The sequence below is a fragment of the Pristiophorus japonicus genome, chromosome 2, assembly GCF_044704955.1.
Source record: "Pristiophorus japonicus isolate sPriJap1 chromosome 2, sPriJap1.hap1, whole genome shotgun sequence".
NCBI lineage: Eukaryota > Metazoa > Chordata > Chondrichthyes > Pristiophoridae > Pristiophorus > Pristiophorus japonicus.
Genome location: NC_091978.1, coordinates 59077363 through 59091930, shown reverse-complemented (window position 1 = coordinate 59091930; position 14568 = coordinate 59077363). Strand labels below are relative to the sequence as shown.

General features: G+C 43.4%; 1 long non-coding RNA gene across 1 annotated transcript in view; it reads left to right on the top strand.

Annotated features, from left to right (window-relative positions):
* LOC139230178 (uncharacterized) overlaps nt 1–11303 on the top strand; it is a 51047-nt gene extending 39744 nt beyond the window's left edge. The window contains exon 3 of the long non-coding RNA XR_011587896.1: nt 11234–11303. This is a non-coding gene — a long non-coding RNA (uncharacterized lncRNA). The remainder of the gene's footprint in view (nt 1–11233) is intronic.
* The last annotated feature ends 3265 nt before the right edge of the window (nt 11304–14568 follow it).

The following is a 14568-nucleotide window of genomic DNA, read 5'->3' as shown; positions in this document are numbered from 1 at the left end:
TACATAAACCAGGTACAAAAATAGAAGCCTCACAGTTTTCTATCTTATGATGTGAAGACATTAATTGTTAATATTTTCGAGTTCATTTTCAGCAGCAACAAAGCACACATCAGAACTCGAGTTGTGATCCCACCCCCAAGGACCACCCTTTCTTGCTCGCTATCACTGTTGCAAGCTTAGCAGAAGGTGTCAACACTGGGCAGACTGAAGATCCCATCCACATTCTCTTCCCGTGCCTATGAATCTTCTGGGGGTGAACACAGTACTTGACCTCAAATGTTCACTCTCACTCACCCTTCATTTAGCCCTGACCTGAACTGAATTGCTTTGTTCGGACTTCAATCAAGCCGAATCATCGCCTTTCAGTCGACAGAAGCTAACGTTGTCAATCCAGATTTTCACTCTGTGCTCTCTGGCTCTCATTCCTCAAACTCTGTCACTTGCATCTGGGATGAGGTTTAATGGTTTGAGGTAGTTAGTCATTACTTAAGATAAACTTGGATGGTGGCATGACAGGAGTCTGGGGAACCACGGAAGTTAGCAGGTGCACTGCCCATTGTGGAACATAGCTTCTCACAGCAGAAAAGTGCCAGGTTCGATCCCTGGCCTGTGTTAGCTGATCTCATCTGGCATAGCAGCAGGCATGTTATAAATGGCCTCAGCATCTCAGGGTTCGAGAGAAGGAAAGTGTCTGTCAGGGCTGCCACAACCAGTATTTATTGGAAAGATCAAAGCCATTGTTTTCGGTCCCCGCCACTGACTCCATCCCTCTCCTTGGCAACTGTCTGAGGCTGAACCAGACTGTTCACAACCTTGGTGTCATATTTCACCCCGCGATGAGCTTCAGACCATGCCATCACTAAGACCGCCTATTTCCACCTCCGTAATATTGCCTGACTCCGTTCCTGCCCCAGCTCAGCCACTGCTGAATCCCTCATCTATGCCTTCATTACCTCTAGACTTAACTATTCCAATGCACACCTGGCTGGCCTCTCATTTTCTACCCTCCATAAACCTGAGGTGATCCAAAATTCTGTTGTTCTTGTCCTACCTCACACAAAGTTTACATCACCCATGTGCTCACCGACCGGTTAAGCAACACCTCGATTTTAAAATTCTCATCCTTGTTTTCAAATTCCTCCATGGCCTCGCCCCTCCCTATTGCTGTGATCTCCTCCAGCCTTACAACCTTCTGAGATATCAGCGCTCCTCTAATTCTGGCCTTCTGAGGATCCGCGATTTTAATCGCTCCACCAACGACGGCCGTGCCTTCAGCTGCCTAGGCCCAAGCTCTGGAATTCCCTCCCTGAACCGCTCTGCCTGGCTCGGTGTCAAATTTTGTTTGAGAATGCTCCTATGAAGCACCTTGGGACATTTTACTATGTTAAAGGCACAATAGAAATACGAGTTGTTGTTATTGTATTTTGTTGGAAGGAAGCCAGGAATGAGAGGTTATAGTTATAAAGAAATGCTTGAAATATTGGGAGCACTTTTCACTGGAACAGTGAAGATTAAGGTGGCATCAAGCTGTTTTCTTGCTTGGCAACTCTGTGATTGTGCCCTGTACCTGTCTCCGCCACCACCACTGATGCACTGTGGCTGCAGTGTTTTACCATCTACATGATGCACTGCGGCCATTCGCCAAGCCTGCTTCCCTACTCTGCAGTGGAATAGTTTAGAGGCAGCCTCTGTCTACATTCACACATGAAGAATCGTCACTTTGAGGAGGCCTCATTGGGTAGCTAGCATCTATGTCGCTGTACCCAGTACAAGTCAGTGAGGAGAGAAGCAGTAAATGTCAATCGCCAAAGCAACAACTCGTATTTGTATACAGTAACACCTTGAAAATTAAGAAACATTCCCGAGGTGTTTCACAAATAGGGCACAAGGAAAATTAACACTGAGCCAGGAAGGGGTCGATCAGGAGGAGCACCCAAAAACTTTGTCAAAGAGATGGATCTTGGAAAGGTTTTTAAATGTGGAGAGGAAGAGGTGATTTGCCCATGAGTTCTGCTCAAGGGCAGCTCAGTCCCAGAAGCACACTAACACAGCAGAACGGTGAACAACTTTACATTCCCAACTGACATCTTTGACTTCTCACTAAAGCTCATCTGGGTATGTTCGTATCATCACCAAATCCTACAGGGCATTCCCCTTCTAATAGAAAATTCTCATTAAATAAATAAGAGCACCATGGAAGCAATTTGCTGTGAAGGAATAGCACTTAATGTAGCGCATGAAGGAATACTGGATACACATGACCTTGAGGCTGTATCACCTCCGCGCAGTGCTACTTACACAATTCTCAGGATATTAACCTTCCGGGTTTCTCTGCTCCTTTCCTGAATGCACAGAGGGAGATGATTGCACTTCCCAAGTGGCCATTTTTCAAATGGGAGCCTCAACAGTGAACGTGTAGGCTGTCTGAACGTGAGGACTTCAGATCCTTTCCTCCACTGGAATCCACAAAGGTCCATATTTCAACAGCAAACTTACTTGAAAATTCACTATCTGATGTAACGAGGAAGGAAGTAACGCAGTAAATGCATGACTTGAGTGTTAGCTCTTCAAAGTGCAACTGAGAGTAGTTGTAATATGTCTTGGGCCAACGAGATACAGTACATACAATTACATTATAGCTCACAGTTAATCAGTCTGACAAATTAACAATCACTGTAATACCAGTTACAAAATACAGTATAATTCATTTTCTCTCTTAATACTTACCACTGCAAATTAGCAACTGTAATTACTGGCAGAGGGACTCAGTACAATATACAGGCTTTCTAAAGTAACGGGGGGCAGGGGGAGGGAGGGGGGGGAAATCTTTGCACCTAATACCTCTTTATATTATTGAACCACTTCCAGTGGAGTAGGAGACAAATAGGTGCATGTTCAGTCAATAAATCGCAGAGTGTATTTTTCATGCTAGTTACTTATTTATTTATACTCTCCTCTGGAGGCATTGACTGTTATTGGACACTGTTCTATGCCATTGGCTCTCTGATACCTTGTACAAGTACCCATTAGTCATGTTCTAGCCCAGACTGTGAGTGCTGGCAGACTACTCAACTGTGGGGGCATCATAGCTGAACCCATTCCTGTTAGCCTCCAGCATTCACGTGCACAATTTCCGTCTGGAGTCACTGGACACTAATCAGGACTGAGACCCCGGGCTAATTGTTTTCCCTTCCAAAGCCGGGGCTGCTGAGGTCATTTGTAGCGGTCCTATAATGCAACCCAGCTTAGATCAGCTAAGTCAGCACAGAATGGAAATTGAACCGCAGACCTTCTGATTTGTGCGGCTTTGTGCTGTACTGGGTGGTGCCTCTACAATCAGGGGAACCACCTATTTATTTTGACAAAGTACATAAATACCAGCACAGCTTCATAAAGGTTCAACCAGCGAAAGTCTATTTTATTTTTAATCTCTGCGTATTGTGGAGACAGGAGGCACTGAATAGTGATTTTCATGGAAATGAGATGAATAGAAAGGCCCCTCTCTAATGAACTCTGCCTCGGCCCTGAATCACGTGCCAACGGCTTCCTCGTAATTCACAGCATGTCCCAATTGACATGCGACAAAAAGGAGGAAAAAAAACACACTAATCCTTTTGTCCGCGGTTCCTTTCTCAACTGAGAAACATTTTCCTTTTAACAAACGCACGCATACACGCATGGCAAGGTAAACATTAATCTTGCGGGCCGTATTTATTTTTAACACAACGCAGTGCTTACGAAAAGAGTAATGACAAGATATGCGAGACTTTCGCCACTGAATTGTCACAATAGGCGATGCCCGCAAATGAGTTATGTCCTCATATGGCCTGACTTTAGATAGTCGTCAGCTGCACAATTAGTGGTGGTGGATCGAGGGGGGGGTGGGGGGAGCAGGTGGCATTCTCACCCATGTGCCCTATTAGTAAAAAGAGATTGGCACCCTCGCCATGTGACTCTCCAGCTGGTTGATTTGTGGTAAACTAAGGGCAGTCTTCTTCTTCCACATGGTTGTAGCAAAGAAAATCAAATGTCAATATATAAGTTGGATATCCAGGTCAAAGCTTCCAGTGTGGGCTGCCTACGAATTTCCTCTAAGAGCATTGCTCAATGGTATGCCCCAGGGTCTGATTAGGAGCTCCACAGTCGCATGATGGGGATGCTTTAATCTTCCACCTATGTGGAAGGTGGCTGTGGTGGGGAGAGGAGGTCGGTCTCAGCTTCATTACTCTCCCAGACTGGTCGGTGAGGCTCAGAAAAGTGTGAGACAAAGGAGAAAAAAAGTCAATTGCAGCGTCCACCCGCATCCCACCACCCCACCTCCTCCCATTAAAAATAAGTGGCACTGAAAGGGCTTCCAGTGACGCAAAAGTATTTTTCTTTACTGAGAAGCCTAGGTGAAGGCCCAAGTTCCGCTGTGTGGGAAATCACCAAGGCTGAAGGGAGAGGATGAGATAAAGCAGAAAATAATGATTAGGTGGCACCTAGCTTAGGTTTTAAAGAAAGAAGCATTGTGAACTGTAAGGAGTTCCACAGCGCTGAGGTCCTGGGAAAGAATTCGGAAGGGGTGCTGCAATGAGTCTGGATCTAAACACAGCGGGCATCAAGCAAAACCCCCAATAGGATTTACATACCACACAATGCGATTATGTCATTCACATCATTAAGTGGATCAAGAAGAAACCAAAAACATTTTGTAAAAATATGAGAAATATTAGCACAGCCTCATAAAAACCACACTGAAGGCATTTGTACTGCCGTGCAGATATCACATTTACTGAACCAAAAAACGTTTCATCTATTGATAGCTCTCAGCTGTTCAACGAACTAAGCCTGCCCGAAACATCCATTCTCTTTCTTTCTATACCTGACACTCCCTTTCTGCCATTACTTCCCTCTATCTCTCTCTCCATCTCTATACCTATTCCTGCCTTACTTTCTCACTCGCACCATTTGCTTTCTATTCCTGTATACTTGTTCCTCTCTTCCCTCCCTCTGCTTCTGCTCCTCTTCACACACCCACACACACACAGATACACACACACACAGATACACAGACACACATACAGATACACACACACACACCCACACATACACCGATACACACACACACAGAGACACACACACAGATACACATACTCACATACAGATATATACACACACACACAGATACACACACACACGCACACACAGATACACACACAGATACACAGATACACAGACACAGATACACAGACACACACACACATACATACACACACAGATACACAGATACACAGACACAGATACACAGACACACACACACATACATACACACACACAGATACACATACTCACATACAGATTCACACACACATACACAGATACACACACACACACAGATACACACACACAGATATGCACACACGCACATACACCGATGCACACACAGATACACATACACACACACACAGATACACACAAGAAGCCCATGACAAATATGAAGTATTCTCTGTCATGCCACTTACCTCCTTCTGAGGTAGGCTTTCACTATAAGAAAGGTGTGAAAATCATCAGCTGCTCCTAAATCACCACTAATCCCGGGTGGGATCAGGACCCTTCCATTATGTTGTAGCAATGTTTTTTTATTTTTGCCTCGGGTTCATTGTGACAGTTCAAAAGTTATTGGTTCTTAATCGGAATAACACATTATGACTCTGGGGAGAGGTTACAAGGGAATATATCAGGGAAATTAGTTATTCCTCTCACCTTCCCCTGATACAGCTGAAATCTCCTGGCACCAATCTTCATACATAAAAATGATCTTACAGGAAGATAGCATCTGTGCGAGGTGTTAGTGAAATCTTCAACTGTTATTTAATAAACATATTTACAATTTCATTCCACATCTTCCTCACCACAATGAGAATTTTTATAAAGCGTATTCCAGCTGGATCTGAGCGGTTTGGCCAAAAGCAGGCGGCAGCAGAGACAACACAGTGTTCAGAAATGTCTCTACAATGTGTGCCAAACATGTGAGATCATTAGATACCACAGGGTTCAATGTTTATTTCAGCAGGATGAATATTGTTCCTCAGCCCTGAAGTATACACAGAGGATCAACTGTTTCTCTTTTCTGCTATGGTTACTTTCTGCAATTTTTTTAAAGATTTTTATTTTCATCCATGTTTACTTATCAAGTCTACAAGGAGTGGTCAAAGCAAAGAGCGTTGATGCATTTAAGAGGAGGCTTGATACTTACATGAGGGAGAAGGGAATATGAGGGCAGGGTAAGAAGAGGTAATTAAATTGATCGGTGGTTCGTGTGGAGTATAGACATCTCTCTTTCCTCCTTCAAGATGTTCCTTAAAACATATCCCTTTGACCAAGCCTTTAGTCACCTGCGCTAATTTCTACTTATGCAGCTCGGTGTCAAATTATTTTATCTCATAATACTCCTGTGAAGCACCTTGGGATGTTTCACCACGTTAAAATCGCTATATAATACCAAGGTGTTGTTGTTGTTGACATAGAACAATTGGGCTGAATGGCTTATTTCTGTGATATACATTTAATGTAATTCTAACGGGGTGAAATTCGGTACAACACTGTAAGCTATGGGCTTACTGCCCCCGACAGGAAGTGGAGCGCAGTATATCGCACCCCACTTCCTGTCGGGGGCGGGGGCGGGAACGGGGCGCAAATGCACGCGAAGTTTCCAGCGTTACGCGGTGGGACATGTAGCGCTGGCGGGTAGACGGGGGCTCTCCCCTTCCATTAAAGGGGAGGGCCAAGCTGCCGACTCTACGGGTGGGAAACGCAGCCATCGCTGGAACGCCAGGGAGCGGGGTGCCATGGCAGCAGCCCAGCACACGAGCGGAGTGCCGGGCTAGAAAATCGCAGCCAATGTTTTTTTACTGCCGCACTTCCCCTTTAATTGTCGCCCCGCGAATGGCCTACAGCTCAGTACCCGCCCCGTGAAGCTGTCACAAGCGTGGCTCACAGCAGCTTCATGGGACCCTGCCGAATTTTCACTCCAGGGTAAAAACAGGTCACTGCGCATGGTGATGATGTCACCATCGCCAGCGCAGTGGCACGGGACACTACTGGTTCCGCCACTGCTAAACTCCCGCGAAATTTCAGGGGAGTCGGTAGCGTTGCCGGGGGCGCTAACGGGAGGCGCAAATGACACAAATTTTTCCCCTATGTATATGTAAGCACAGACGCGCATATATTCATTTTTGTATCCATATCAAGATACTAAATGGTTGCACAGCACTCGCATGTACATATAGACAGAGGTACAAAACATGGTGTACAGTTAGCTAGCCTCACATGCATTGTTTAAGGAACGAAAGACTTCAAATAATTCAGGACGACTTTGTTAAGAGCCAAGTGTCATTTTTTGGTATCTGACTTCTTCACAAAGCAGCAGTTCTATCGATCTCTCCCTCTAATGAGGGATTAGTTTACAATGCTTAGCTAACTCAGTCTGATAGATGAGTTTTTTCAGCTCCAGCAACTGTAATCAACATATTTGCACCAAGTATAAGGAAGGCTGAAACTTTTCCTTGGTTTTGTACTCAACACTGAATAACAGCATGTTGGAGCCTACAATTCCAAGCAAAATCAGACCAGGTTTTGTTTATGCTATAAGGGCAGAGGACACTCTCAGCAAATGTTAAGTCCCCATCACAGGGAGAAATTCCACAGGGAGAAAATAAAAATAGGTTGGCTAGTCACTGTGATCTTCCATGCTTTTGTTACCTCCAGACTTGACTATTCCAGTGCTCTCCTGCCCAGCCTCTATGCTTCATCAGCTTCGGGGATTTATGGGCTAACACCAGAAAAATTAACATGAAAGCTGCTGATTGTTGGAAAAATCCAAGTAGTTCACTAATGTTCTTCAGAGAAGGGACCTGCTAGCTCGACACTGACTCTACACACCAGTTAGTTGATTCTTACTGCCCTTAGGACAACTAGGGATGAGCAATAAATGTGGCCTTGCCAGTGCCCCCCACATCCCTAGAACAAATATAAAAACAGGTTATGTTTCTCACACATAAGATAAGCTGATGGTTTCTGAGAGTTGCAGTTACAAGCATGTTTATTTAGTATTTGTCCCTTAAGATGTTATATATAACAAATAAGATGCAAAATGTAGTTTTTTTAAACTTTCACCTTTTCTTTAAAACAACTTTCCGTGGTGTACTTAGGAATTTTCACATTTGAAGGTTGATTGTCGTCCAGACTGGTTGCAGCTGTATATTTGCGATAAGACGTTTTCTGGTATGGCTTCATTACTTGCATTGATTTGAGCATTCCTGTCACGACATTTGTGGATTTGCCGGAGTTTGGATATAAAATAGAGTGTGGAGTTGGAGTGATGATGAATTTTGCATAATTAAAAACAATATTTCCATAACATTGAAAGCTGTTCTCAGTTTGCGTACGGGCTTGCAGCAGAGATCCCGAAGCAGGGAAACTGCTTGTACTGTCCATGTAAGGGTGGTCAGCATCGATGGGGAACTGTGAGGACTGACATTAGTAAATCAATAGGAATAGAATAGATTGTAACCCTAGATTGGAGTCAATCAGTCAGATCCACCTGAAAGCACACACTTCAGCTCCCGGTGCCTGCAAACATTTTCATGCACATGAGTTTTCTTTTTAATGATTGCAAACCCTTTTGACAGGAATTAATCTGTTTATTTTAAATGAGTCAATGTCTCCACAAGATGGTAGACAGTTAAAAGTCATACCGTTATTAAGAGCGTGTCCATTAATATCGGCAACAGTAATTTCCAGCCTCATGTGTTTTAAGATTTTAACAATCAAAATATGGTTGAAATGCAAGTTCCCAAAAGAGGAAGCGATGGATCTCAGTGTCACCCTTGATCAGAACTTAGTTCTAATGATGATATTGACTCACTGTTAGCTCTCCTAAAGACTAGTTACCAATAAAATAGTCATATCAGTTATCAATCAAGTTAATCCCCTGCCTGACTCTGGGCTGGCATGTAGTCTGGCACAGAGACAGATACTACAGTTAGCCAATTTTTTTTTGTGAATGTAGAATGCCGTATTATTGTAGGTGTGCTGTAAAAAGTTTCATTTCACAAATTAAGATGATGTACCTGGAGTTGGATTTCCAATGACGGGACCTGAACCCTATAAAGTTGTACTGAATTCCCTGGAGATACTTTTGATTTGACGTTTAACATTTCCATAATTCTACCAGGATAAATCATTTTTCAACAAAAAGGCAGAATTAAAATAGGCTGCAAAATGACCAAATAATGCACCAAATCCAAAATTAATATTTTCTGGCGGGAGACCGTGTCGCAAGGTCAGCCGAGAGAATTCATTTCTTGCATCTCTGTCCAGTAATTTCTAAGTCCATCACTTCTGCCAACCTCTCTTCCTTTGCTCTAATGTTCGTGACATAGCCTTCAGCCACCTCATCCCAACTGTTTGGAACTTGCTGCCGAAACCTCGTTGCTTCTCTACTTATCTTCCCACCTTTAAAAACCTTCTCAAAGCCCATATTTTTGACCAAGCTTTCAGTCGCCTTTCCGAACTCTCCAACTAGGACACTTTTATTTATTTTCTCAACCTCTTTTGTAAAGTGCCTTAGGATCTTTTCTACATTAAAGATGTTACATAACTGCAAGTTGTTACTGTTGTGTCCTTGAAGGGTTTAACACCTGTGGTAAAAGTGATTGGACATTGCAGATACCTACAGCTTAAACCATGACAACTGGACGTGCGTATTCGCAAAGTATATTGAAGTATATCATTGTGTTGACATAGTGTTCGTAGAATATATAAAAGTATTCAGTATATTGAAATATTAAGAGTGTTTTCACACACTACATAGTCCAGTATTCCTAAAGTATGTCAAAAGGTTTGCAAAGTAGCAGAAGCCTATGCTATGCAGGATGCATCAAAGTATTCACAAGGCACGTGTAGGTATCTGTGATTTATCTGCAGGTCTCACAGCAGTTAACGATGCGGTGCATCCTTGCAAGACTCATTACTGTACTTACACAGATGAGAGCATCGTAAGATGTTTCAAGGAGTTTTTTTATTACATGAACGCAGCCGACAGGAGGTGTGCAGCTCACCCTCCGTCTGCTGTGCTCCACATTTCCTGATGTTTAACGGCACCCCTGACCCGCTACAATTGGTAAAAGGGCGAAGGTTGCTCTTCCTAAACAGGAACCGTGCAGAGCAGGCGACCTAAAGATTAAACGTCAAGCGATCACTGTCTGCATCTAGTACCACAAACCTTCACCAGTGCTCATTGTTTGATCGACTTGTTCTCAAAAGAATCAAGACACCGAAAGCAAAGCTGAGGTTAATCTCACATTTAAAATATTACTGAAGACAAAAAAATTGTTTTATCACTTAAAAATACTTTGTTAAAAGGAACACTGCCTGTGACACTCTTAAAAAAGTTGAATTTGCAGGTTGAGGAAACTGAGTTGCGCAAACGGTTGGACACCGGCCTTTAATATCTGGGATTGGGGTTTGAATCAGGGCTACATTGATGGGATTTAAAGTCTCCCCTGTAAAATCCATTTGTGAAATGAGTTTTGGTGGTTTCAGTCTACATTATTCTCTAATTTGGTTCTAAATTGTCAATCTCATTCAGAGAGGCCACAATGTGGCTGGTGTGGGGAATAAGAAAATAACTGTACGCCTGAATTCCCGGTTTAATCTCACTTTGATCAGGAGTAAGATAAGCAAAGTCGAAGTGTAACATAGCACACAGTTCCCGTGCGCTGCGCCCAAGTGCTGTATTCCGGGTGTACCAACACCTGCTTTCGCACTCAGTGCAATGTGGGTAGATCACACAAAAGGACAATGGCATCTCTTCAGAAGGCTGAACATTTTCCTTTTATCTGCTGTTCTCATAATTTTGAAGGAAATTGTATAATGCATATACAGTTCCCGGACCATAAAAGAGACTTAATCTTTCATCTTTTTCATTTGAAACTTCGTTAGACGATAGATGACTCTAGGCAACGTTTAATTTTTTTAAGCTGTGTTTCCTCATAAAGTATTACATTTGTAGACTCATAAATTTTAACAAAAAACAAAACAAAATAAGAATTCGCAGCATGGATTATCTCCACGTTTTGCGCTTTGGCCCTTTGAGGCCGATGGCCATTTGTGACAGATTGTTCAAGTAACAAGATTAACATTTGTCAGTTCTTTCAAAGTCTGAATTTACCTCTCATTTGATTTGCAGGGCATTGGATCAGCGTAACTCCAATTTCATCACAGTGACAACATATCAGTTGGGATGCCAAACAGACGAGGGAACCACCTGGACATTGTTTCAGATTCAGTTTCCATAACTGGGCAATCTATAAATGGAGTCTGCTCGCTAATCTCAGAATGCATTTGAGCATGAATTTGTTCCCGTTTGCTCTCCCATACTTGCGTTCAACCTCTCCAATTGACACCAACTCGTGGTGGGGACAGTTTCACAGGTGCCGTTGGCTATCTAGTGCCGTGCACAAATGTTTGTTCTCCATGCGTGAACCCTGACAGTGAGATTCTAAGAAATTTGACCTTGTCGGCTAATTTACTCCATTTACCAACTTCTTCACGCTGCCCTTGGTTAGTTCCACTCCCACCTTTCTGGTTAGAAACATAGAAAATAGATGCAGGAGTCGGCCATTCGGCCCTTCGAGCCTGCACCACCATTCAGTAAGATCATGGCTGATCATTCCCTCAGTACCCCTTTCCTGCTTTCTCTCCATACTCCTTGCCTTGATCCCCTTAGCCGTAAGGGCCATATATAATTCCCTCTTGAATATAGCCAATGAACTGGCATCAACAACTCTTTGCGGTAGGGAATTCCACAGGTTAACAACTCTCTGAGTGAAGAAGTTTCTCCTCATCTCAGTCCTAAATGGCCTACCCCTTATCCTAAGACTGTGTCCCCTGGTTCTGAACTTCCCCAACATCGGGAACAATCTTCCCGCATCTAACCCGTCCCGTCCCGTCAGAATCTTGTATGTTTCTATGAGATCCCGTCTCATTCTTCCAAACTCCAATGCATCAAGGCCCAGTTGATCCACCCTTATATCTCAGTCCAGCCATCCCGGGAATCAATCTGGCGAACCTTCGTTGCACTCCCTCAATAGCAAGAACGTCCTTCCTCTGATTAGGAGACCAAAACTGAACACAATATTCCAGATGAGGCCTCATTAAAGCCCTGTACAACTGCAGTAAGACCTCCCTGCTCCTATACTCAAATCCTCTAGCTATGAAGGCCAACATACCATTTGCCTTCTTTACCGCCTGCTGTACCTGTATGCCAACTTTCAATGACTGATGAACCATGACACCCAGAAATCGTTGCACCTCCCCTTTTCCTAATCTGCCACCATTCAGATAATATTCTGTCTTTGTGGTTTTGTCCCCAAAGTGGATAAAATCACATTTATCCACATTATACTGCATCTGCCATGCATTTGCCCACTCACCTAACCTGTTTAAGTCACCCTGCAGCCTCTTAGCATCCCCCTCACAGCTCACACCACCACCCACCCATCTGCACACTTGAAGATATTACACTCAATTCCTTCATCCAAATCATTGATGTATATTGTAAAGAGCTGGGGTCCCAGCACTGAGCCCTGCGGCACTCCACTAGTCACTGCCTGCCATTCTGAAAAGGACCCGTTTATCCCGACTCTCTGCTTCCTGTCTGCCAACCAGTTCTCTATCCACGTCAGTATATTACCCCCAATACCATGTGCTTTGATTTTGCACAACAACCTCATGTGTGGGACCTTGTCAAAAGACCTTTGAAAGTCCAAATACACCACATTCACGAGTTCTCCCTTGTCCACTCTATTAGTTACATCCTCAAAAAATTTCAGAAAATTTGTCAAACATGATTTCCTCTTCATAAATCCATGCTGACTTGGACCGATCCTGTCACTGCTTTCCAAATGTGCTGCTATTTCATCCTTAATGATTGATTCCAACATTTTCCCCACCACTGATGTCAGGCTAACTGGTCTATAATTACCTGCTTTCTCTCTCCATCCCTTTTAAAAAATGGTGTTACATTAGCTACCCTCCAGTCCATAGGAACTGATCCTGAGTCGATAGACTGTTGGAAAATGATCACCAATGCATCCACTATTTCTAGGGCCACTTCCTTAAGTACTCTGGGATGCAGACTATCAGGCCCCAGGGATTTAACGACCTTCAATCCCATCAATTTCCCTAACACAATTTCCCGCCTAATAAGGATATTATTCTTCTCACTAGACCCTTGGTCCCCTCGTACTTCCAGAAGGTTATTTGTGTCTTTCTTCGTGAAGACAGAACCAAAGTATTTGTTCAATTGGTCTGCCATTTCTTTGTTCCCCATTATAAATACACCTGAATCCGACTGCAAGGGACCTACGTTTGTCTTCACTAATCTTTTTCTCTTTACTTATCTATAGAAGCTTTTGCAGTCAGTTTTTATGTTCCCGGCAAGCTTCTTCTCGTACTCTATTTTCCCCTTCTTAATTAAACCCTTTGGCCTCCTCTGCTGAATTCTAAATTTCTCCCAGTCCTCACGTCTGCTGCTTTTTCTAGCCAATTTATATTCCTTCGATTTAACACTATCCTTAATTTTCCTTGTTAGCCACGGTTGAGCCACCTTCCCCGTTTTATTTTTACTCCAGACAGGGATGTACAATTGCTGGATTTCATCCATGTGATCTTTAAATGTTTGCCATTGCCTATCCACCGTCAACCCTTTAAGTATCATTTGCTAGTCTATTCTAGTCAATTCACGCCTCAAACCATCGAAGTTACCTTTCTTAAATTCAGGACCCTAGTTTCTGAATTAACTGTGTCACTCTCCATCCTAATAAAGAATTCTACCATATTATGGTCACTCTTCCCCAAGGGGTCGCGCACAACAAGATTGCTAATTCATCCTTTCTCATAGCACATCTCCCAGTCTAGGATGGCCAGCTCACTGGTTGGTTCCTCGACATATTGGTCTAGAAAATCATCTCTAATACACTCCAGGAAATCCTTCTCCACCGCATTGCTACCAGTTTAGTTAGCCCAATCAGTATATAGATTAAAGTCACCCATGATAACTGCTGTACCTTTATTGCATGCATCCCTAATTTCTTGTTTGATGCTGTCCCCAACCTTACTACTATTGTTTAGTGGTCTGTACTCAACTCCCACTAGCGTTTTCTGCCCCTTTGGTATTCCGCAGCTCCACCCATACCGATTCCACATCATCCAAGCTAATGTCCTTTCTTACTATTGCATTAATTTCCTCCTTAACCAGCAATGCCACCCCACCTCCTTTTCCTTTCTGTCTATCCTTCCTAAATGTTGAATAACCCTGGATGTTGAGTTCCAGCCTTGGTCACCCTGGAGCCATGTCTCTGTGATGCCAATTACATCATACCCGTTAACTGCTATCTGCACAGTTAATTTGTCCACCTTATTCTGAATACTTCTCGCATTGAGGCACAGAGCCTTCAGGCTTGTCTTCCTAACACACTTTGCCCTTTTAGAATTTTGCTGCAATGTGGCCCTTTTTGCTTT